Genomic DNA, 24,266 nt, shown 5'->3' with positions numbered 1-24,266 from the left:
TTAGTTCTTTGGCCCATTTTTTGATTGGGTCGTTTATTTTTCTGAAATTGAGCTGCAGGAGTTGCTGGTATATTTTTTAGATTAATTCTTTGTCAGTTGCTTTGTTTGCTATTATTTTCTCCCATTCTAAAGGCTGTGTTTTCACCTTGCTTATAGTTTCCTTTGTTGTGCAGAAGCTTTTAATTTTAATTAGGTCCCATTTGCTTATTTTTGCTTTTATTTCCAACATTCTGGGAGGTGGGTCATAGAGGATCCTGCTGTGAGTTATGTCGGAGAGTGTTTTGCCTATGTTCTCCTCTAGGAGTTTTATAGTTTCTGGTCTTACGCAGATAACTTTTAGAATCACTTACACAAACTCTTCTTTGTTGTCATTGGATTCGATTTGCAAATTATTTTGGGAGGAACTGACAGCTTCATGGCACATATTCATCCTACTCAGGAGCACAATGCATTACCTTCCTAGAGTATTTGTATGAGTCAATATTTCTACCAGTAATGTAGGAGAGTGCCATTTCCTCCACACTCCCATCTGTCAGCTCCTATCTGGAGTTACTGAATCAATTTGTTCAACAGTTAATTACTACTAATAATAAATGGACATATTCAAAATAATCACTACTCTCAGTAGTTTTGCAGTTTCTTCATACACACCACACACATCTCATCTGCAATCTGGGAAATATCCTAGGAAGGTAAGTTGGCAGGTTGAGTCAATTTTTGAAACTCTTTTCTAGGAATTTGACCTGAATTAAATTTCAGGGCTGTGAAAGAGGTTTTAGGAACAAGGATGTTAATTGACTTCTATCTATAATAGCCAAAAAGTTGAAAACTTCCTACATGTCCAAAAGCAGAGGTTAAACTATGATGATACTCTTGGTTGAATACTATGCAGCTATTCAAATTCCCAGGTGGCACTAGTGGTAAAGAATCCACCTGCCAATGCAGGAGATGCAAGACATGCGGGTTCAATCCCTGGGTTGGAAAGATCCCCTAGAGAAGGAACTGGCAACCCACTCCAATATTCTTGTCTGGAAGATTCCATGGGCAGAGGAGCCTGGCAGGTCCATGGGGTCCAGAAGAGTCAGCCACAGCTGAGTGACTGAGCACACATGCACATTCAAATTCACGAATGACAGAGGACATTGATCACAGTAAATACTGAAAGAAAACAAGTTTCAACATAGTAACGGTGTGATCCTAATTCAGTAAGGAAAAAGTATATGCACATAAAAATGCTGGAGTTGTCTCAGAACACAGGTTTTAAGGGGAGTTCTTATAGTCATTGTAATTTTCTAGGCTTTTTCATTAAACCTTTCGAAGAACACATTCTTTTTGTTGAAAGGAGGAAACTTTCATATGTCCTATAAAGTATTCCTAAGGAACGTATTTTTGGTTGCTAGTAAGTAGAAGTGAAGAACCCATACTTTGAACCTGATTTTTTAACAGAAATATATTAATTTTAAATATATATATGCTTAAAATGAATACCATTTGGCTCCTATTTTTGTAATAGGTTTATTAAGAGGCATCATTTATTCTTGAATGCCTTTTTTAGACTGTCAGGATGATCTTGTTTTCCTTGTTAAACCTGTTGTACTTTATTATATTGGATTTTCTTATCTATCCATGGATGGCTGGAACAAAAGCTGTATGTGGCCTTGGTGTTACTAGCAGGGTAACCGTGGACAAGTTACACTCTTTGTACATGTTTCTTCATCTATTTGGGGAGAAAAAAAGATACCACACAGGGTATTAGGATGATTCTGAATCAGTATAAGTGATTCACTCAGGCCAGTTCCTGGAACACAGACCTCTGTAAGGATGAATTTTTTTGTTATTATCTTACTATAGTCTATTTTCTTGTAGTTAATTTAAGACCTGTATTCCTAAAGGAACTTGGCCTGTAGTTTTTCTTTCTTGTTGTAATGCTGTGTTGATCTCTCAAGGTTATGCTTGCTTTATGTAATGAACTGGATAGCTGCCCATCTTTTTCAACATTCTGGAACAATTTACATCAATGTATTTACTTCAAAAAAGGAAGTACAACCAGTCAATTATATAAAATGGTCAGCATGCCAAGTTACGGGACATGATACAGCTAATCATACCAGCATTCCCAGGTACTACAGTGTGAGCCCAATGAATGTGAGTCCTCTAATTATACCATTCTCAATTTAATTCTATAGACACTGATGAGATATATTGTTCAGTGAGAAAAAGAATGTACAGAACAGCCTGTGAAACATGACCTAGTTTTCTTTTCCAATTATTTTATATACATACACACAAGCATGTGTGCACATTCACTCAGGTGAACGTGTGTGTGTGCTCCCAAAGATAAATGGTAATTTCTAAGGAGGGCTATTAAGAAAATGTTTAAAATTGTTTTCTCCATGTCTGCTCACCTGTTTTTTTTTTTTCACATTGACTAGATGTTACCCATGTAATCAATAACCAAAGACATTTTAAAGCTCTATAAAAATATATGGTTATCTACTCAATACAGACTTTGTAGGGATGGACAAGATCTATGTGATCCAGGAAGTCTGTAATCTAGATCTAGATGAAGTGGAAACAAGTATGACATGGTTGTACAAAGGGACAAGTCAAGGGCTGGTGAAAGAGGGCCCAACCTTCTCAGTTGGCCCAGGATTGAGGATTTTCCTGCATGCAAGACTCGCCAGTGCTAAATCCAGATATTGCCAGGCAAACTGGGTGGTCACCCTTACTGGAGGAGCCTTGGCAGAGCAGTGCTGTCCAAATGTCCACATGTGTGTCCACATGCATCCCCATATTTCTCAGCCTCCCCTGCAGGTCATGGAGGATACTGCTATTCATAGAAATAGGGAAGCAAGGACGAGAAGCAAGGGTAGAAGATAAAAGAACAGAGGTGACTGGGGAAAGAATAGAAGAGAATGAAGGATTCTGAGAAACTAGCCACAGAAGTCAGGGAGAATCAGAAGAGCACAATATCCCAGAAATTCAAGGGAGGGGACAATTATAAGAAGGGAAAATTGGACTGGAGCATTGCAGCCTGAAGACAGGCTGAGTAGACCAAGAACTGAGAAGGGACCATTGGCTGTTACATGTAGGAATTTATCTAGAACATCTCACCAGGTGGCTGACCCAGAGGCAAATAAAGGAGTTTGAGGTGTGGGTGATGGGAGTGTAATGAGTGGTAGGACACTCAAGGGTTTAAGGTAGAAGCAGCTGGCTAGACTGCTCTTTTAATTCAACAGCTATTTTTGAGCTCAGTATTAGGTCCAGTATTTGAGGAATATATTGATGAGCAAGATATACTCTGCTCCTATCAAGAGCCTATAATCCAGTGAGAGATAGTAGAAATAAACAGGTAGTTTCAACACTGTGAGATAAGTGCTAAAACAGGGTTATAAGGTGCTCTGTTGTTGTTTGATCACTAAGTCGTGTCCAACTCTTTGCGACCCCATGGACTGAGCATGCCAGGTTTCCCTTTCCTTCACTATCTCCTGGAGTTTGCTCAAACTCAGGTCCATTGAGTTGGTGACCCTATCTAACCATCTCATCCTCTGTCACCCCCTTCTCCTGTCCTCAATCTTTTTCCCAGCATCAGAGTCTTTTCCAGTGAGTCAGCTCCTTGCATCAGGTGGCCAAGGTATTGGAGCTTCAGCTTCAGTGGCAGTCCTTCCAATGAATATTTAGGGCTGGTTTCCTTTAGGACTGACTGGCTTGATCTCCTTGCTGTCAAAGGGACTCTTAAGAGTCTTCTCCAGCACCACAATTTGAAAGCATCAATTCTTCAACACTCAGCCTTCTTTATGGTCCAACTCTTATATCCTCAAGGTGCTCTGAGGGCACATGACTTGGCCCTATTTTGGTTTCTGGGATTCATTGAAGGTTTCCTGGAGGAAGTTCTCTAAAATCTGAGTCTTCCAAGGTGTGAGATAGAAAGTAGAGAGTTGGCCAACAATGACGTAGGGTGGAGGGGAGCTGGGAGAGACAGTATTTCAGGCCTTGTACACAGTAGGTTCAGAGGCTGTAGAAAGACAGCTTGACACTTTCAGGGAAATAAAAATGGTGAGGGCTGGCTGGAAATGCAGAGGTGAGGTTGGATGAGTCTTAAGGGTCCTTAATATCATTAAGTTAGTTAAGTCATTCAGTCCTGTCCGACTCTTTGCGACCCTGTGGACTGTAGCCCACCAGGCTCCTCCATCCATGGGATTCTCCAGGCAAGAATACTGGAGTGGGTTGCCATTTCCTTCTCCAGGGGATCTTCCCTACCCAGGGATCGAACTCAGGTCTCCCGCATTGCAGGCAGACGTTTTAACCTCTGAGCCACCAGGGAAGCCCATAATATCATTAAGGGTCATTTAAAGGAAGAAGAAGGGTAGATGGCAGTTTGAGAGGGCACCAGATTGAGGGAGGAGGTACTAATCTGGAGCATGGTAAGCTGAACAAGGAGAGGCAGTGGGAAGGGGTAGATGAAAGGAGGTGGCGATATCCGTGGGGTTGATCAGAGGAGTAGGGGTTGTCCTTCATTCCTGGCACAGAGAGAAAGGAGAAGCAGATCAGGACAGGAGGATGTCAGGGTTGTGGGAGCTGAGGACACCTGGCTTTCCTCCTCCCAATTAGATAGGAAGCATACAAGGTGGCTCAGGTGGTAAAGAAACCACCTGCAATAGGAAAGGAAGACCTGGGTTCGATCCCTGGGTTGGGAAGATCTCTTAGAGAAGGGAATGTCTACCCACTCCAGTATTCTTGCCTGAAGAATTCCAAGGACAGAGAAACCTGGTGGACTACAATCCATGGGGTTGCAAAGAGTTGGACACTATTGAGCAACTTCTACACGTACACAATTACCTGAGGTTAAGAGATCACTCTGGGTGTGGCTGAGGGTGGATGAAAGCTGAAAAACCTTTGAGATGAAGCCACAGGGTCTGTGATAGGGAGTCAACTAGGATGCATTAAAGCGTTGCTGCAAAGTAGCAGGGGCCCAAACATTTCCTTGGACCTTTATCAGCTAGAGGAAATGGTCTGTTCTTTTCTTTAAATATTTATTAGTGTAAATACTCATGCTCTCAAGATACCCTTCTACACTGCTTGAGAAAGGAGAATCTGGTTTCCATGAGTGGCTTCCTCTGTGCTCCAGAAACAGACACTAATCCTGGGAAGTGTCTCGCTCCTTCCTTGGAGTCCCCAGTGACCAGAGCTGGGAGCACAAGGAAAACTCAGGCCCTAGCTTCTGTCTAAGGAGACTTGGAAAACTGGGGCACAGACCAAGCCAGGCCTTTCTGCAGGGAGGACTGAGGCAGCCTGCCAGGTTTGTGTTCTGCACTTTGAGATGACTCCTACCCTCTGTAAGAGTCACTCCTTCGGTCAAGAGAGTCCCTAGAAAAACTTGTAAAACGTGTCACTTGTGAGTGAGCAGGGCCACAGATGACTTGTCACATCAAAAGTGACATTATGTTGATAGGATGGGATGAGAGGTCACATTCACTCAATGCTCTTCCTCTCATGAACATATAACACCAGTCTAATCATGAGAAGATCATGAGACAAATCCCAGCTGATGGGCAACTTGCAAAATACCTGACTGGTCCTCCCCAAAACAGTCAAGGGTAACAAAGACAAGTGAGAAGCTGTCACAGACAAGCGAGGCTTGAAGAGACATGACAAGTAATTATAATGGATCTTGGATGGGATCCTGCAACAACAAAAAAAGATTGCTCAAAGCTAAGGAGATTTGAATAAACTGTGGATTTTGGTTTATAATGATGTATCAGTATTGGCTTTTTATTTTTTTTCCTGGCTGTGCAGGCTCTTTAGTTGCAGGATGTGGGATTATTGCAGCACTCAAACACTTAGTTGTGGCATGCAGAATCTAGTTCCCTGATCAGATATCCAACCCAGGCCCCCTGCATTGGGAGCACAGTCCCAATCAGTGGGCTGCCAGGGAAGTCCTAGTATTGGCTGTTTGCTTGTAACGAAGGGACCATTCATACACAAGGTGCTAATACTACAGGAAACTGAGTGTGAGGTACACATGAACTCTCTAACCCATCTTTGCCACTTTTCTGTAAATCTAAAACTATTTAAAATTTTTAAATTTATTAAAATTTTATTTTTAAAAATACCATCAATAATACTATCTTTTTGTGGTGATCCAAAAAAAAAACAAAAAAGTAGACTAGGAGGAAAGAGAGCCCATCAATGCTATAGCATTGGTGGTCACATCAGTTCAGAATTCTCAGGGTTTATTCATTCTCAGAAATATCTAAGTCATGAGTTATTGTGGGATCTTGAGTATTCTTTTAAGAGCAGTTTGAATATGTAAATAGTGGCTCAGTACAGCTTGTTTGGTTGCACTTAAGCTATCACCAGACAAAAGAGGATTTATTTTAAGACTATGGACTGAAATGGAGCTAACTAGGTCAGCAGTGGAGAACACTCCAGGCCTGACCACACCCTCCCCTCCCCTGTGGGCCACGTGGTCTTTCTCTGCCCAGTCCCTCTGCTGTTTCTCCCTCTGTGCACTGACTTACTCGGCTCTCTTCTGACCAGCTTGAACGTGGCCTCCATCTGGCCTGGCCATTTCTCCCACCACAGGTCAGTCTCCCAGCTGTTACCCCTAACACTGTCCAGCCTCTGTGCTTCCTATCTGTGGAAGACTCCTTCAAGATCAACCCTCATCTTGATTCTTTTTTGTTTTAGATAAGGTTTATTTGCGGGAAAGTATGATAAATAATACAGTACACTTACTTCCCCATACAGGGTTAACACAAACTGGCATGTTATCATATTTGCATCCTAATTTTTTCCCTATGTGTATGTCTTATCAAAATTGCACATCAAGTTTAAACTCTCTTTTGGAAAGTAAAATATTACAGATAAAATTCTTTTGTGCCAACCAAATCCTACTTTTTCTCTCCTTCTCCTGAGCTAATCAACATCTCTCACTATCAGTTCTGATTGAAAGTGGTTAGTTCTGTCACACACATCCACAAATTGTATATGGTATTCTCTGTGTATTTTTTCACTTACATAAATATTATCACATGAACGGAATTTCCTTTTTGATTCTACACCATGATTTTTATATATATCCACATCCAAACATACAAACTTAGTTCATCTCTTTTAACCACTGCATATAGATGGTGAAGGACATGGAAGTCTGGCATGCTGCAGTTCATGGGGTTGCAAACTGTTGGATATGACTGAGTGACTAAACAACAATATTCCCTCCAGTAAATAAATGGAATAAAATATTAACAAAAGTAAATAAAACACATTTCATTTATCCATCTCCTACTGATGAAAATGTAGGTAGTTTTTAGTTTTTCAACCCAGCTGTGAAAATGCTCATCCATGTCCCTTTCTATACATGAAGGAGAGTTTTATGTTGGTTATCTAACTAAAAATTCTGTCAAGTTCAGTCTCTCAGAGAAGATTTGATGAGCCTAGCTGCTTTTTGTTATATTAGATCTGTTGGGATCATCAAGAAGGCCTCTAATATACAGCACTTCTCTTTCCTCCCACAAATTCTGAATAAGCCAAAAATAAAATGCAGGGACAATAGAAACCAATACATACCCTTTATTGCTGGTAGAATCTAGGTTGGAGGATGAAGCAGTAGAACCACGCGGGTTAGTAAGAAAACTCCACGCTTTGGCAGACTACCACCCATCACAGAGAGCTAGGAATTGGGCCAGTCTCCCTTTACCTCTGTCCTTCCAGCCACCAGTGGCCAACTTTGGAGAAGCAGCAGAACGCATGGCCTGCTGGAGACTGCCTACTCTCAAGAATATTAGATAAATCACTCCTGGGGCAGCAGAAAGCCAGGAGAGCGTTTCTGCTAGAACAACGGAAGTCTGCTCTTACTGTAGTAGACTTCTTAATGATATGTTATTAACTTGTTGATTTCAGGGACAAGTTATGACAATATGCAATGAAAACTTGTTTAATTGAGGCTATTTAGAAATGACTTATCCAGGTGTGGGCAAAGGTGAGCTTCACCCAAACTGCAGAGCTCCTTCTTTACTTCTTACTCCAGGTACAAGGTAGAAAATGTGAATATGTGATTCTATATGACAACGTTTAAAAAAATCTACTTGGCCTCATTGGGCCTTAGTTGCAGTGTGTGGGCTCAGTAGTTGCAGCACACAGGCTTATTGGCTTTGCAGCATGTGGGATGTTAGTTCCTTGACCAGGGATTGAACCCATGTCCTCTGCACTGCAAGGTAGATTCTTAACTACCAGACCACCAGGGAAGTTCCTGATGACATTTTAAGGATGAGTACTATGTCCATTTAGAGAATAATAACATCAATTTATTGAGTACCTGCTATGTGTCAGGTCTCATACTAAGTGCTTTATATAAAATAATCTCATTAGGAAGGTATTATTCACCTCATTTTGCAGATGAGGAGACAGATTTGGGTTAAGTAACTTTCCACCCAAAATAGAAGCAGTGGACAAGGGATGCCCACAAAAGAAAAGGAAAGAAATGGGATTGAACGAGCGGAACCTGGACACAGTACCAAGGAGGAGACCAGGATTGAGCTGAGGGAGGCGCCTGCACCAGTGGTCATAGAGACCCAACCATACCCTCAGTTCTGTTGTTTTGCCCTATCTGAACTTTAGTCTGTTACAAGCCAGCTTTTTCAGAGTGTTTCAGTTAATATTCTGAATCCTTCCTGGGTACTGATTTCACACTTCATTTGGACAAGCAAGAAAGAGATTCTGTTGTTGGGCTGAAACTGAAGCAAAGCTTATTTGGTGATTTTTTTTCCTTGCTCAGGGCTTTGGATAGTGGTTTTGAAAATGAATTCTGGTTTCAGAAACTAATCAATCCCAGACAAATTCAAGAAACCATTTGGGATCATTCAATAATTATTTAAAGATTAGCACTTACTTTTTTTAATTATAAAAATAACAATACATGCTTATTGTGGGAATTCTAGAAAATGAATAAATGTTTGAAGGAGAAAATAATATTTATTCCTAAGGCCACAACCAAGAGACAATCCCTGCTAAAATCCTGGTCTATTTCTTTCCTCTGTGTGTGTGTGTACATATGTGTATGTTTTAATGACATCACACTGAATATATATTTTGAATCTTTCCTTTTTCACTTAAAAATACATCATAAACACTGAATAAATATGAGCCATTGTTTTTATCTGTGTTTACTGCACATTTAACATACATTATCTTGTTAAATTAAGCAGAAACCTCAAGAATAGTTTCTATCATTATTCTGATTTCATAGATGGAGAAACTGGGACTCAGAGGCCTTGAAAGTCATACAATTTCTAAACTATCCTTGTACTGAGCTTTATTTTTTATGTTTACTAGCCATCTACATCTCATTTCCTGTTTTTCAGTTACATTCATCTTTTTCACATTGGTATTAGGAACTTATTAAGGATATTAAATTTTTTTAAGGATATTAATGCTTTGACTTTCAAGTAGAAATATTTCTTTTGCCACTTGGACTTTATAATTTTTTCTAGTCTCATAGAGATGTTACTGATTTTTAAGTACTCAAACTATCAATTTTCCTTTACAGTTTCTTTCATCTTTTGCGTAAGAAGGTCCTTCCCACCAAAATATCAAATTATATTTATTCTAGTTTTTTAGGAGTTTCATATATGTGTGTGTGTATATCTATATATGTATATATATATATATATGTACTTATATGTAGTACATCTGGAATTTATTTTATTGTGTAGTATGAGGTAAAGATATAATCAGTAATTGTCCTAGCTCTGTTAATTGACTGTAATTTCCTCACTGATTTGAAATGCCATTACTTACCACATTATAAAGTCTGACGTATGCTGTGGTCTGTTTCTTGATTTCCCCATCTAGTGCTATGGCAAACTTTGCAAACTGTTCACCAAACGTCTTTTTTAAAAAATTACTTCTGGGCAGACAACTGGACTACATTTCCCGTGATCCTTTGCAGTTAACTGTTACGATATGACTGATAGAAGGTGAGAAAAGAAATGTGTGGCACCTCCAGGAAAGCCTATAAAAATAAAACCTCATCTAGGCAATTCTCTGAGATCTTCTACCTTCTCAGCTGCCTAGAACTGAGAGGCTCCTAGGACAACCTTGGAAGCCCTGTGGTGGGAAGGAGAATCTACAAGGTGGAAGGAGCCTGGGTCTCTCTCTCTCTCTCTCTTTGGAAGGTAACAGCTGGCCTATCTGAAATGCCTATATTTTACTTCATGTGAACGAGAAATAAACTCCTATTATGTCTGGGATTGTGTATTTGAGGGTTCACCTACCTGGTAGCCAATTCTTTTTACAATTCTTGAATATTTGGTTCCCTCCTCAAATTACAATTGTTATTGAAATTGCATCAAATTTATAATATGGGAGGGATTATTTATTGAGCTTCCCTGGTAGCCCAGATGGTAAAGAATCTACCTGCAATGCAGGAGACCTGGGTTGGGAAGATCCCTTGGAGAAGGGCATGGCAACCCACTCCAGTATTCTTGCCTGGAGAATTCCATGGACAGAGGAGCCTGGCAGGCTGAAGTCCATGGGGTCGCAAAGAGTCAGACATGACTGAATGACTAAGCACAGCACATGATATATATGCTTTTCAATCTTCCAATTCAAGAACATGGTACATTCTGTATTTGCACATTCTTTTATGATTTTTATTAAAACTGGATGATTTTCTTCAGATAGAGCCTGCCTATTGTGTGTTTAAATATGCTGTTTTGGGGGGATTTTTTTAATTTTATATAGCTTATTATTCTTGGTATATTACATAACTATCTTTGGTATATTTTATATCTGACCACCATGAAGTAAACTGAAGTGAAGTCACTCAGCCGTGTCTTGACTCTTTGTGACCCCATGGACTGTAGCCTACCAGGCTCCTCGGTCCATGGGATTTTCCAGGCAAGAGTACTGGAGTGGGTTGCTATTTCCTTCTCCAGGGGATCTTCCTGACCCAGGGATCGAACCCGGGTCTCCCGCGTTGTAGGCAGACGCTTTACCGTCTGAGCTACCAGGGAAGCCCCTAAATGATTCCTTAATTGATTTTAGGGGGTACTCCAGATTTTTTCTGTAAAGGGCTAGATAGTAAATCTTTTAGACTTTGTGAGCCATATGGTCTCTGTCACAGCCATTCATTTCTGCTGTTATAGTTCACAGGCAACCATGAGACAACATGTAAATGAAAGGGCATAGTTATATTCTAATAAAACTTTACTTACAAAATCAGTCCACTGGCTAGATTTGGCCCTTAGTCCATAGTTTGCCCACTTCTGGTCTATGTAAATCACATTACTTGCAAATAGCAATACTTATATTTTTTTCTGTTTTGACTTACAATATTGCCTAGAAATTTGATAATGCTATAGGTATTGATAGCTATGATAGTATATCTATTTTAATGAGATTGCCTCTAGTGTTTCATGGTTAATAATGATGCTGCATGGCTATTGATTTGGAAGAGAGGGGTATGTGTGTATGTGTATCTGGAAGTTTAAAGTTGTATTACATATCATTCTATACCAAGTTTATTGAAAATTTCTAAGCAGAAAGGATATTCAGTTATTATGCCTATTGATCATATTGAACTAATATATGAGCAAATAATTGAGCAAATACTTTAGTCTTTGACCTATTACTGTATAATTTTCATTTCTGGATTTCCCTACTGCATACTATCCATGAATTCCTGGGTAACATAATAAACATTCTGTGTATTATTTTTTTACCATAAAACTAGATCAGATTTTTACATGTTTAATAACATACAAAATTGGTCTACAGATTTTTTAAATCTTTGTCAAATTTTTACTTTAGAATTATGATTTTTTTAATGAGTTTTCAAATGTTTTCATATTTGCTTTTCTCAGTAAGAATTCTATATAGTTTTGTGTGTGTGTGTGTGTGTGTGTGTGTGTGTGTTTTGATCCTTAGAAATTTGGCAAATTGTCAGTCTGGTGTACTTTGGGAAAGTAATTATTTAGCAACATTTTTCCATTTCTTCTACAATCTTTGATGTATCAAAGCTTACTGCTTGTAGGCTGGGTGAATATTTTGCAAGAGTAGTCAGCATGCAAATGTCAAATAAAAGAGATAAGAGAAAAATAACATATTTTAGAAGATACTTGAAGTATGGGAAGTTTTTTCACAAAAGGAAGCCAAAAGAAGCTACTATCTTCTTGAAAATAGTTACGTTTCTTTAATTTTTGTCTTAAATTAGGGCTACCATAGTCACACTTATTTTGAGTGGCCCTAAATAATTCTTAATCATCAGTGACCAATTTCCATAAATATACCTCAATAGCCGTAGTATTTCATTGGCCAAAATGTTTGTTTGGATTTTTCCTAAAGATCTTATGGAAAAACCTGAACAAACTTTTTGGCCAACCCAGTAGTTGAGATGAATTATTTTAAAGCCATATCTGTTTGGGCAACAGACCAACTAAAGAGAGAAAATAAATCTGGAATGTAAATAGAAAAGAAAAATAAAATTAATAAACTTAAATGATAAAGGTTATTAAGTCTGAAAATCATTTGACCATCTGCTTAGATCACTGTGTAACCATGTTACCCAGGTTCTTCTATAAATCTCTATTATGCTGTTTGTTTGACCAAACCTTTCTTCATTGGTAGCACAATGCTGACCTGATTTAGCCCGACATCTTTAACTGATTAATCAAAATTTCAAAATTTTGTACTCAACATTCTTAGATGATAATTTGTTCTTGACTCTATTTGACAGAGAACTTGCACAGACTAGGAATGAAAGTAAGGGCAAAATTAATCATGTAACTGGGTTTACTGGAGACAGTCTCAACTTATGCCGTGTAGTTAACAGTAGTACCTCATTTTACTCTCAAAGTGCTCTTTTAGAAACAAATTGTCTTACTACATCTGACCATGTAATGTAGTGAGATTAACCATTCTTCTAAATTGATTAGCAAATCTTCTGAACAAATTTTCTAAATTGAAGGCTGAGAATAAGTTAGTGGGTCAGGTATGTAAGATTAAGAGGGGAGATGCCACAGGGAACGCAGAGTCTTTGAGATCCATGATCTATCAGGCATTGATGCTTCCCTCCACCAGAGGTGCCAGAGAAAGAAGTACTGTGATAGACTGAGTGAATGACTCCATGAAGCCTGTGCTTAAAACTGTGTATGGAAAGGGAAATGGGTATGAAGGGCCGAGGGTGTGGGTAAGAGGGCACAGGATTGGGAGGTGGAAGGACAGGAAGGCGCGGTGGGGTGAGGAGAGGAGAGAGCAGAGCAGAGAAACAGAAAGAGAAATGGGAACTGCAAAGCATCAAGTGGAAACTTCTTCCTACAAGTTGAGTTCACATTATTTCCATGGGGGGAAAACTGAGAAACATCACAATGAGAGATTAGACACTTCAGGAAACAGATGTTGACAAAGACTCCTTGAATCATGCTCCTCTGAGTCCGCTTTCCAACTAGGCTCAGACCTTGGGCTCTGTCCTTGGCCTGCTTATTCCATAACAAGAATCCTGCTAAGTTAGTTTAATATAAATCTCCCACTCTTGGTCTGATCTTTGGTATCGTGTATGTTTCGATGCTGCTCTCGCAATTCATCCCACCTTCTCCTTTCCCCACTGTGTCCAAAGTCTGTTCTCTATGTCTCCATTTCTATTCCTCTAACAAGTAACAGGAATAATTTTCCTTCAATAATGCTTACCCTAAAATGTCAACTCTGTAGTGAGGAAAACTATACAAGAAAGATGCGGAAGTGAGAAAAGCCTTCCATGCAGCCTTCCAATGTAGCCTTCCAATGTAGCCTTCCGTGATGAGCCCAGCTCAAGCTTCCTCTTCTAAGCAAGAGTTTACATACTGTGTCCTGCCCTGAGCTTTCCTTGCTGTCCAAGCGGAGAGTTTCTACTTCAAATTCCTCTCCCATCAACACCTCACAACACTTAAATTGTTGTGAGGTCATGGCTGATTCATGTCAATGTATGACAAAACCCACTACAATATTGTAAAGTAATTAGCCTCCAACTAATAAAAATAAATGAAAAAAAATTGTTGTGAGGTATCTACCTCTTCAGCCTCTAGGAAGAGGAGGATGAGAATAAGGCTTATACTTCTCTGATTCTCCCAACTCATCTGGAAAGAAACCACCTCACTGCTTTGTATTCTGTCAACTTGACCAATAGCTAAATGCAGAGATCCCAAACAGAATCTGAAACTGGTAGAAAAAGCCAAAATGAAATGGTAAAATCTGGGAGTAAGCTATAGAATTCAAGATACTTGATCATATTGAAGTTGCATTTTCTTTGCAGGAAGCATAAAGATTTTTATAAATATATTCATCACCACATTGTTTTAAGGTTTAGAAAACATGGAAGCAAACTAAATGTTTAACAAAAAAAAAGGATTAATTAAATAATGATTGGAAAAGTGATGTGATCAAATGTGATCAAAAATACAGTCATTAAAAAGTCAGGATTTAGAAAATCCTGACAAGGGAACTAAACACAATATATTACCTGGAAAAAATCAGGTTATAAAATGGTATGTATAGAATGATTCCAGTTTTGTAAAAATGTTTGTGCATATATGTTAAAAACTGTTAAGGATACATGCCAAAATGATCACAAGAGAACACTGACTGAGTTTATCTGCTTTCCTGTGTTTTGGATATTTACCCAAAAAAGCAAGCAGATGATACTTGAACACGAAGAAAAGTGTGTTCTTTATTCAGTGGGACAAGGAATTTCTGAGAGATACCGTTAAATCGATTTCTCTGGTCTTTAAAAGACACATAGGTTCTTGACATGTGAGGAATTTTCTATCTAAGCTGGTCTGGGTCTAGTAGAAGGCAATACATAATGTGGCCCACCATCTCTAACCTTGATGCTGCTGCTGCTAAGTTGCTTCAGTCATGTCCGACTTTGTGCGACCCCACAGATGGCAGGCCACCAGGCTCCACTGTCCCCAGGATTCTCCAGGCAAGAACACTGGAGTGGGTGTTGATGCTAGATCAACCTTGATGCTAGATCCTTATAAACTTAAGCCACTCACCAACCTGGGCACATTGCAACAGGGGGCTAAGGAGAGAGCAATTGCTCAAGGTACCGAATTGTCAGCAGAGATGTTGAAGGAAGGTTGCCACTAAAGCCACACCCAAGTCCCCCACTGCTCCTGAAGTATTTCTGAAGGCATCAACAGAGGGCCATCTGTCCAATTTTATTAGGCATTTGCTCTGAGGGCAGTTTCATAAGCACTCAAACATGTTAGTCTAAGCCAGTGTTTACTAACCTGTAGACATTAGACCACTGGACTGAAATAGCAGAGCTATTACAAGGAAGAGGTGTGAGGCCATATGGAAACCATATCTTGTACATTGACAATACATCACACCTATGTGTACTGTTTTTCAAACACATGTAAATACTGCTATGGTAAAAAAAAATACAAACATCTTTCAATGGTAATAAATTCATGGGTTTTTGTTAAGTATTTCTCAGTGAATAGGTTCTAAATGTAAATGTCTGGGGACTATCATTGGAGGTGCTTTGTGCTAAAATACATTGAGAACCATTGCCTCAACCACTTACATTTTTAACTCAAACCTCCAAGTTCTTCAGAAAGCTTTCTTTGACTACTCCAGAGGACAGTAATCATCCCTTCTCTGAAATTCTTTCTATTGCACATCATTCTGTCCTGTTATTATTTCAATGGGGGTCTTTTTCTCCCCTCAAGTAGACTGGAAGCTCAATGAGGGCAGGACCTGTGTCTTCTGCTTCTTTATTTGCCTCCAAAGCACTCAGGCCAGTGGGGACCCAATAAGTATCAACCATAGCCGTTCCTCTGGGCTTGTCTCAGTCACTCTATTTTAGAAGGTTCTTAACTAACAGGAAGTTTCCATTCTAAAGTGCTAGTCCCAAGGGAATTTTTCTAAGTCCAGAATTAGTGCATTCTCTTTATTTGTATAGGAACTTTGTGCATTTACGAGCAACCTTAAATTCTATCTGAAGCATTGGGCAGAACGGCCATACTTTCACTCTGGCTCAAGACTTTGCTCTTTTCCATGAAAGGGTACGTTTGTGAGTAGAGAACTCTTTGTACACTGCAGGCCTTGACCATGTTGTACGCAAATGCCCTTGTCTGCTTGTTGCTTTGTCAAATTCCAGACTTGCTTTCCTTATTTCACTTAGAACTTTCTCTTGCCATCTGTTCTCCGGAAATTATTTTTCTCATTGTTCATAAATCCCTAGTTTGTTTACTCTAGAATACAGGAGAAGCAAAAATAGAATGTTAGGCTGTAAGGGGCAGCGTCTGCCTGAGCTGAGTTTTTTCTGGGGAGTGATAAATGATGCCGAGTTCCCCGTGGGTTAGAGGGCACCCAACTTCAAATAACTACAACATCCGATAACAAAGTTTTTCTCCATCATTTGCAATCCAAACACGAAGAACACAGCCCTGCGGACCCCTCATCCTTCATGTTCAATTGTAAATCCTGATTAAATAGCTTGCAGGTGTCAGGATTAAAGTATATGCAGTGGGAGCCTAAACAGAGGACCAGCTGGGTTCCTCATTTGCCAGTTGCAGTTTCTTCTTTGTTTTGAAACTGTTGACAGTACAACTAAAAATGTTCCTTAGGGCCCAGGCTGAGTTAAATAACAAGCAGGATGAGTAAGAGAACAGCTGTAGATATTTTTCTGTGTTTAACATACCTGCCTTGTTGATTTATAGGAAGACCCTCATATAATGTACATTTTGTAATCCAAAACATTTAACCTTTGGAGCCAAGTCTGTGATAGAGACATCAGAAACAGGAAAGGCCTTGATGGGCCTTGTGTTCCAAGCTTTTCCCCCTCAAAGGAAAAGTGAAATGATGGAATGACTCGATTTTATTATTCCAATGACCACAGTGATGTTGTCTCAGCCTCATTCGATATTCACAGCTAATCAGTGGGTAAGCAACGCCGTGGAAAGCAGAAAGGCCTGCCCAGAGTAATGCCACTTGGGAATTCCTCTCTCTGCGTGAGCTGGGTTGAGAGAGCCAGCCCTGCACTAACCATCCATCCTGACTTCAGGAAGGGATATGGACGAGAGGCTCAGTGGACCTGCCAAACCGCAGAGCTGGGCTTTGGGCCACTCCTGGGTTCCTTCTTTTGTGCTATAGCATTGATAGGCATCATGAGTATACAGACAGTGTGGAGTCCTTAAAATTTGCCTGTTTGTGGTTAGCTAGACTATGGTGTTGGGAAACCTCAGTGCAGCAGCAAAGTTAAACAAGTTTGAATGGTAAAGTCAAATCTTTTCTGCCATGACTCTCAGCCATGTGCTAAGAACCTGTTGCATTCATGGTACTGGAGTGGGCGCCAACCTGAAACTGCATGCTTAGAATAGTGCCTCTGACTTCCTGACCCAACACCCATCCCACCCTGAAGTATTCATTTGGGCCAGTTGTGGTCATCCCATCCCTCTTGCCAGGAATTTGTTTGGAAATGAGCCTGGGACCCAATCCTGGCTGATAATATGTGAGGGGAAGTTTGCCAGCTGATGAGGTATAAATACATGGACGCAAGATAAACAATATCTTTCTCTTCCTTTGTATATTCTGACTGAGAGGAGTTAGCATGAGTGCAAAGCTGACACTTAGAGGTTGGTAGTGCTAAAATGCCCACAGGACTGGGCTCCTCAATGACTTCACTGAGCTGCAGACTCAATCCTGGAGTCCGCCCTACTTCTGAATTCTAGCTCTAAGCAATAGTGAATTTCCTGATTGTTTAAGCCAGTATTACATTGCTTCTGTTAAGCACTCTAAATAGGTTGCCAGGGGAATGATGCGGGGGAAGAATAGTTAGGGAGTTTGGGATGGACATGTACACACTGCTATATTTATAATGGATAACTACCAAGGACCTACTGTATAGCACAGGGAACTTGGCTCAATGTTATGTGGCAGCCTGGATGGGATAGTCTGGGGGAGAATGGATACATTTACGGGTATGGTTTGAGTCCCTTTGCTCCCTGCCTGAAATTGTCACAACATTGTTAATTGGCTACACGCCAATATCAAACAAAAAGTTTTTTAAAAAGCACTCTAAGTAATAATTTCTGTTTAGACAAGCTACTCTCTAAAAACAATAAAGTAAATATGTCAGTGGAGGGGGGACAAAAATATTAGAATAAGATTGAAAACTTGATTTTACCTAACTGCAACAGCAGCAACAAAACCTACTTTATTTTTTCAAGTATAGAACAACTGATTGGACGTATTTGCTTTTGAGCCATGCTTTTAATTAACTGGCTCTCTAGTGGCATCCCGGGTGTCTCAGAACTGATGGGGTGAATAGAGGTTCCTTGTCAGTCTGTGCACAGCCCACATGTAGCCTGCATGGAAGGAGCCACTGAAACCAGAACTGACTGGGGGAATGGGAAAGTCAACATCTGCAAGGATCCTTTTGGAGTCAGGATGTTGGCTTCTGCTGGGTGAGAGTCTAGTACAAACAGAAACGGTGAGAGCTCACTTCACACTCAAGGGACAGTCCCCTTGGACACCCAGCCAGACTACCTTCTTAGTAGTATCATAAGGTACTAAGGAACTGGGACTCCTAATAAACTGTGATTCTGGGGTATGGGGGTTGTACTTCCAGCAAAGTGCTATATTTGTACTACAAGCTCTTAACCATCCAATTACTAGTAGCACTTTGTGCTAGGCACTATGAGATACAAACTAAGAAAGCCTAGAGATGGCCTGCGAGAGTCCTCAAACTTCCAAAAGACATGTGCACAGGCCTGTTGATGTGGTGCATTGAACCCTTCAGAGTTCACGTGTCTAATGTTTAAGTCCACTCCGCATTGAGCCTTTCCAGTTGATCCCCCAGCATCACACTCTAGCTTTGGAAATGTCTAAAGAATACAAAAAGGAAGCTAATAGTCACTGCCAGGACTTCCACTTAATATTAATAGGCACTTTTTAGACATTATCTGATTTAATACAGCACTCTTATAAGGTAGTTCATTGCAGTTCCCACTTTTCAGATGAGGAATTTGCTCAAAATCACATAGATTTAAAGGCAGATTTACAACTCAGACCAGGACTGTTGAAGCCAAATGTGCCATTAACCACTTCTCCCTACTGCCAAGACACCATAGAACATTCACTTCATCTTAGGTGATGTTTGGGAGGTAACACTGTTGGCTCATTTTGATAAAAGTCTAAGCAATGGCTGCCATACCCTCCCCCAGACTTGGACTCACATCTGAGTGCCTCACTGAAAACATTCTCACTCTAGTCCTCTGGAATTGCCACAAGCGTTTAATAGGTGGGTGAAAATTGTCTTTATTTACTTGGTCACATTATTCAAGCATAAGTGGTACAACTGAAAGAGTAAGATTTGGGTGTAAGACAGACCCCTCTTAATCATTGTAAGACCCTGTGCTAAAAGTTAGTGCTAACTTTTCTGTCTTAGTGACCTCTGTCACAAAAAGGGCATATACTACCTGTCCCTTTTGAGCATGGGGTTGGGGGTGAGGTGCTGGTGATACCTCAAGTGATATATGTATAAAACACACACATATGCACAAAACAGGAGCTCAGTATTACTTTATTTTCCTCTTTGACTCTGGCTCCATTGATTGGGCTAGCTATGAAACAACTTAGAAACACAAAGAATTTCAGTTATCCAAAAGCAATGAAGCATGTTATATGAGCAATTATTACTATTATAACTGCCTGCCGTTTGTCTGTCTACCTCAGGCTGTGCCCTTCTTGAGGGCAAGACCTGTGTCTTGTTCTCATGATGTAAACCCAGCTCCTGCACAGACTAACTACTGGGCTAAGCCTGGGAATGGGGTGACAAAAATGAAGTAAGGCAATGCTGTTATAAACAGAAGATTTGCACATACATCACTTGGAACAAAACTACTAAATGTCTTGCCTTGAAAGACAAATTTTGTGAAGGAAGATTGAATATCTCTTTCATGATTGAGGATATTGCTAATAAGTGTGAATCTCAATATCTTTATCATATAGAATGAGAGTTGATGGTTGAGTTACTATATTGGCGCTAGTGGTAAAGAATCCATCTGCTAATGCAGGTTAGACATAAGAGATGCAGGTTCAATCCCGGTGTGGGTAAGATCCTTTGGAGGAGGGCACAGCATCCCACTCCAGTATTCTTGCCTGGAGAATCCATGGACAAAGGAGCCTGAAGGGCTACAGTCCACAGGGCTACACAGAGTTGGACGTGACTGAAGTGTCTTAGCACGCACACACACACAGAGATCAAACTCAGATGATAAATACTTGCTAAGTGATTTTATTGTGATTTTGCCTCTTTTTTCCTAAAAATTGAGGGCAAGAAAATGAATCCATAGAGTTGATGCCCATGTTAAGTTGAGATACAGTTGGGAGCCCTTTTCCTGATAGTTTGGTTGGTCATCATAAAAATGGCATTGCTTTCAAGGCAGTGATTATGATATTTTCACCCTGACTGACATCCACCTCAATCTCCATGTTCACTTTCTCTTATTTCCTGTAACTATCAGTTCTAATACAAATGATACTGTTATGATAATGGTATGATTCATAGATGGGTAGCACTTTACAGATGAAAACGCAAGTGTTGCCTTGAATCCTCATAACAAAACCTGTATGGTAAATATTATTATCCATATTTTACCAGGAATTGAGCAAGGAATCAAGCTTAGCACCCTCCCCCCACTTCCTTCCTTCTTTCCTTCTCCTCCATTCATTAAGCATGCACGTATTTAGCTCCAGCTGGATGACAGTTATGTTGTTGAAGACCAGTGACACATAGTCATCTTAAACAGAGTCCCAGCCCAATTTACTCCAAATCCAGCCTCTTTCCATTGAACCAAAGAGCCTCCTGTTCTAGATAAGCCTTGTAACCTCTATCACTTTGGTTCTTACCATACCTTCTAGACAGGAGGCTTTCACCTTGATCACAATGGAGCCTGCTTCATTAAGCCCTTCTTTTAGGCCATGTGCCTTTCTTTCATCTAGTACTGACCACAGAGTTCCCCACCAAGAAAATGCAACACCCTGCCTGAAGAAATCTGTGCCCACTTCAACAGTGGTCCCTGTAAGACCCACTCAGAGTCCAGACTTCTGTGGGGTCCTTGGTGAACTGCCCAGACTTGCCAACCCCAGGGGCAATGCTGCTCTGCAGAGGTGGAGAATGTGAGCCAGCATCCAAGGCTATTATCTCATTTAATTCTCCAAACAACTGGAGAAGAAAGTGATACCATTCCATTTTACAGATAAGGAAATTGAGGCTCAAAGAGGTGACCAACACACACCCAACGTTACATCATTTTCTAAGACTAAGCTGGGGCTGAATTTAAATCTAACATGACTCCCAAACTCAAAATCCCAACCCAGTTTAAATGATAATGTAATCTGAAGAATGATGGAAATCAGGACATCAGTTGAATGTAAGGAATACATGAAGACATTTCCATTGAACTATACCACTCCTGAGAAGAGAGCTCCACTTCTTTGAGCTGCAGAGCAAGTGAAGGCAGGAAGGGCAAATAATTTGGCCAGTCCGCCAGCCAGGAGGTGACAGATCCCAGGGTTAACTCAAGGTCGCTTGATTGTGGGCTAAGTTACCGCACAGCTTTGGCTCACCTGAGCCCCAGAGAATTAAAATTGGACCATCGGCCAAAACACATTTATAGGAAAAAGAATTTCATTTCCTTGGTGAATATTTACTTCTTTGAATCTGCTACCTAGACAGTGTTCTGCCATCTCATCTGACCTCCCCTAGCCCTAAGTGTCATCTGGCGGGACTCTTCTGATTGCCAGCAGGCCTCTGGAGCCTCCAGGAGCCGTGAGAGTCCCCATCTCAGTGCCCAGGGTGATAAAGACTGTGTCCCAGGTGCCCAGACGGAGGTCACGGGAAGCTCCAGGTCCACAGAGCCTGGCTCTCCCGTCTGACCAGCATTCCCAGAATCACTTTACAGCAGGGGCCAAAGATCAAAAATTTTATGGGTACTTGGGGAATTATCCCTCTCCAACCCATCTGCCCTTTCATCTGCATACCCCCTGCCCCAGAATAGCAAACAGCCCCTAGCTCCTAAACTGTTTCTCGAAAGACTTCACAGCAGGAACACAGAGGCTAGAAATATTTCAAAAGCTTGGCCCCAGCTGTCTGCAGGAGCCCATTGAAAAGCATCCATGCAGAAAATCTCCTTCCTTTAAAGCACCAGCCGCTGGTTTTGCTCAACTGGGAGAACTGCAGTGTCACCATCACTCTTAGGGGCTCCCCACCCACCTGGGTCTGTCCAAGGGGATTTTGAAGCACCCTCACTTAATGGCAGTAATAACATTGAGGGACAGAAGCTTCTAGGCGTTCCTGACCAAGCACACCTGTGGTCTGCCAGGGGTTCCCACTGCTGCCCGGAGAGGGGATTGCCACTGAGGAGCATCAGGCTTCACTCTCTCCCATGTGTCCAGGTGACCCACTGCTCTGGCTCTTTCTGCACTGATGATTAGTTTTCAAACTCCAAAGAAAAACCAGCACAGAGTAGGGGCTTTATGAGTAGGTTCAGACCTAGGCTTGAGGGGACCCTCCCCTGGTTCCCTCTGGCCCTTGTCTGGCCATTCTCCTCCCCTTAAAGTGAGGAGAATGCAAGCTACAGGGACTCATCCAACTAGAATCCATACCTCCCTTTCTAGACTATGCCCTGGTGTAAGACCGTAAAAGTCCTTGAACCTGTTTCCAGGCCTTTGAGGGTCTCATCCCTGGGTCTGTCCTCTGAGGCCAGGCCATCCTTGTAATGTGTATCTGAGATACAAGGGCTAGCCAAGGGCAGCAATTGAGGGACAGTGTGGACACCCCTGGGGTGTGTGGGCCCTAAAGTACAAAGCAGAGCCAGGCTGGGGAGGGAAACGAGAGTCTGAGAACAGCCTGTCCTGTGCCACCTCGTCTCAGAGCAGAATGTGAAGTCACAGAGGCATATTTGTTAAGGGAGAAGGATAGCATTTCATAAAAATAACTTTTTAGCATACTTGGTAGCTTCCAAATGTTCAGACATTTGATTTCTGAGATTTCTTTCTACTCTTGCACCCAAAATTGCAAATGTCGTGGGTGAGTCTGAGTTAGAACTCATTTCAAAGTAAATAAAGATTAAGTGCATTCACTTCTTTGTTCATTCAGCTATAACTTTCTCAACTCCTGGCATGTGCTAAGCATCTTTGCTGAGGACTGGGTATGCTATGGTGAAATGGATGGTTATAGTGTGGCTGGAAGGACAGAGAGCAATTATCAAATGAAGAAAGCCACAGCGTGATGAAATGGTAGCCCAGAGGCAGAGTTAGGAAGGAGACAGTAGGAGGGAGCATTGGTTTCTGTGTGCACGGTCAGAACCCGACTCTTGATGTTCAGATCACCTTTTTTTATTGCAAAACATTCTTACTTGCTTTGGATTGCCCTTCTTCCAGTAAAGTTAACTTTAAAAATTAGTTTGTATTGGAATATAGTTATTTACAATGTTGTGTTGCTTTTTGCTGTACAGGAAATTGAATCAGTTATACATATACCCACTCTTCTTTAGATACTCTTCCCTTGTAAGCCATTAAGTCCCATGTAAGTAGAGTTTCCTGTGCTATGTAGTAGGTTCTTATTAGTTATCAAATAGTAGTGTGTATGTATCAGTCCCAATTTCCCAATTTATCCCTTTCCCTCACTTCCCCCTTGGCAACCACGTTTGTTTTCTACATCTGTGACTATTCCTGTTTTGTAAATAGGTTCATTTGTGCCAATTTTTTAAGATTCCACATATAAGTGATATCATATGATATTTGTCTTTCTCTGTCTGACTTCACTCAGTGTGACAATCTCTAGGTCTATCCATGTTGCTGCAAATGGCACCATATCATTCCTTTTTATGGCTGAGTAATATTCCATTGTATGTGCACACACACACACACACACACACACACACATCTTCTTTGTCCATTCCTCCACTGATGGACATTTAGATTGCTTCCATGTCCTGGCTATTATAAATAGTGCTTCAATGAACATTGCAGTGCATGTATCTTTCCTAATTATGGTTTTGTTCAGATCAGCTGAATACTAAAGTGGGTTGCCATGCCCCTCCCCAGGAGACCTTCCCAACCCAGGGATCAGATCCAGGTCTCCTGCTTTGCAGGCAGATTCTTTACTGTCTGAGCCACCAGCGAAGCCCAATAACTCTTAGAGGCCTATGACTAATATATAAGTTAAATTAATTCTACCAACTTGTCTGTTTATCCTAGCTTCAGGGAGGCTA

The 24,266-nt window shown here is 40.8% G+C and overlaps 1 long non-coding RNA gene across 1 annotated transcript in view; it reads left to right on the top strand.

Annotated features, from left to right (window-relative positions):
• The window catches only part of LOC122704851, a 242,400-nt gene that overhangs the window by 119,697 nt on the left and 98,437 nt on the right, over positions 1-24,266 (top strand). The gene's annotated exons all lie outside the window — the stretch shown is intronic.

This window comes from Cervus elaphus, chromosome 12 (assembly GCF_910594005.1).
Source record: "Cervus elaphus chromosome 12, mCerEla1.1, whole genome shotgun sequence".
Lineage (NCBI taxonomy): Eukaryota > Metazoa > Chordata > Mammalia > Artiodactyla > Cervidae > Cervus > Cervus elaphus.
Note: the sequence above shows the minus strand (reverse complement) of the source record. Positions and strands in the feature narration are given on the sequence as shown.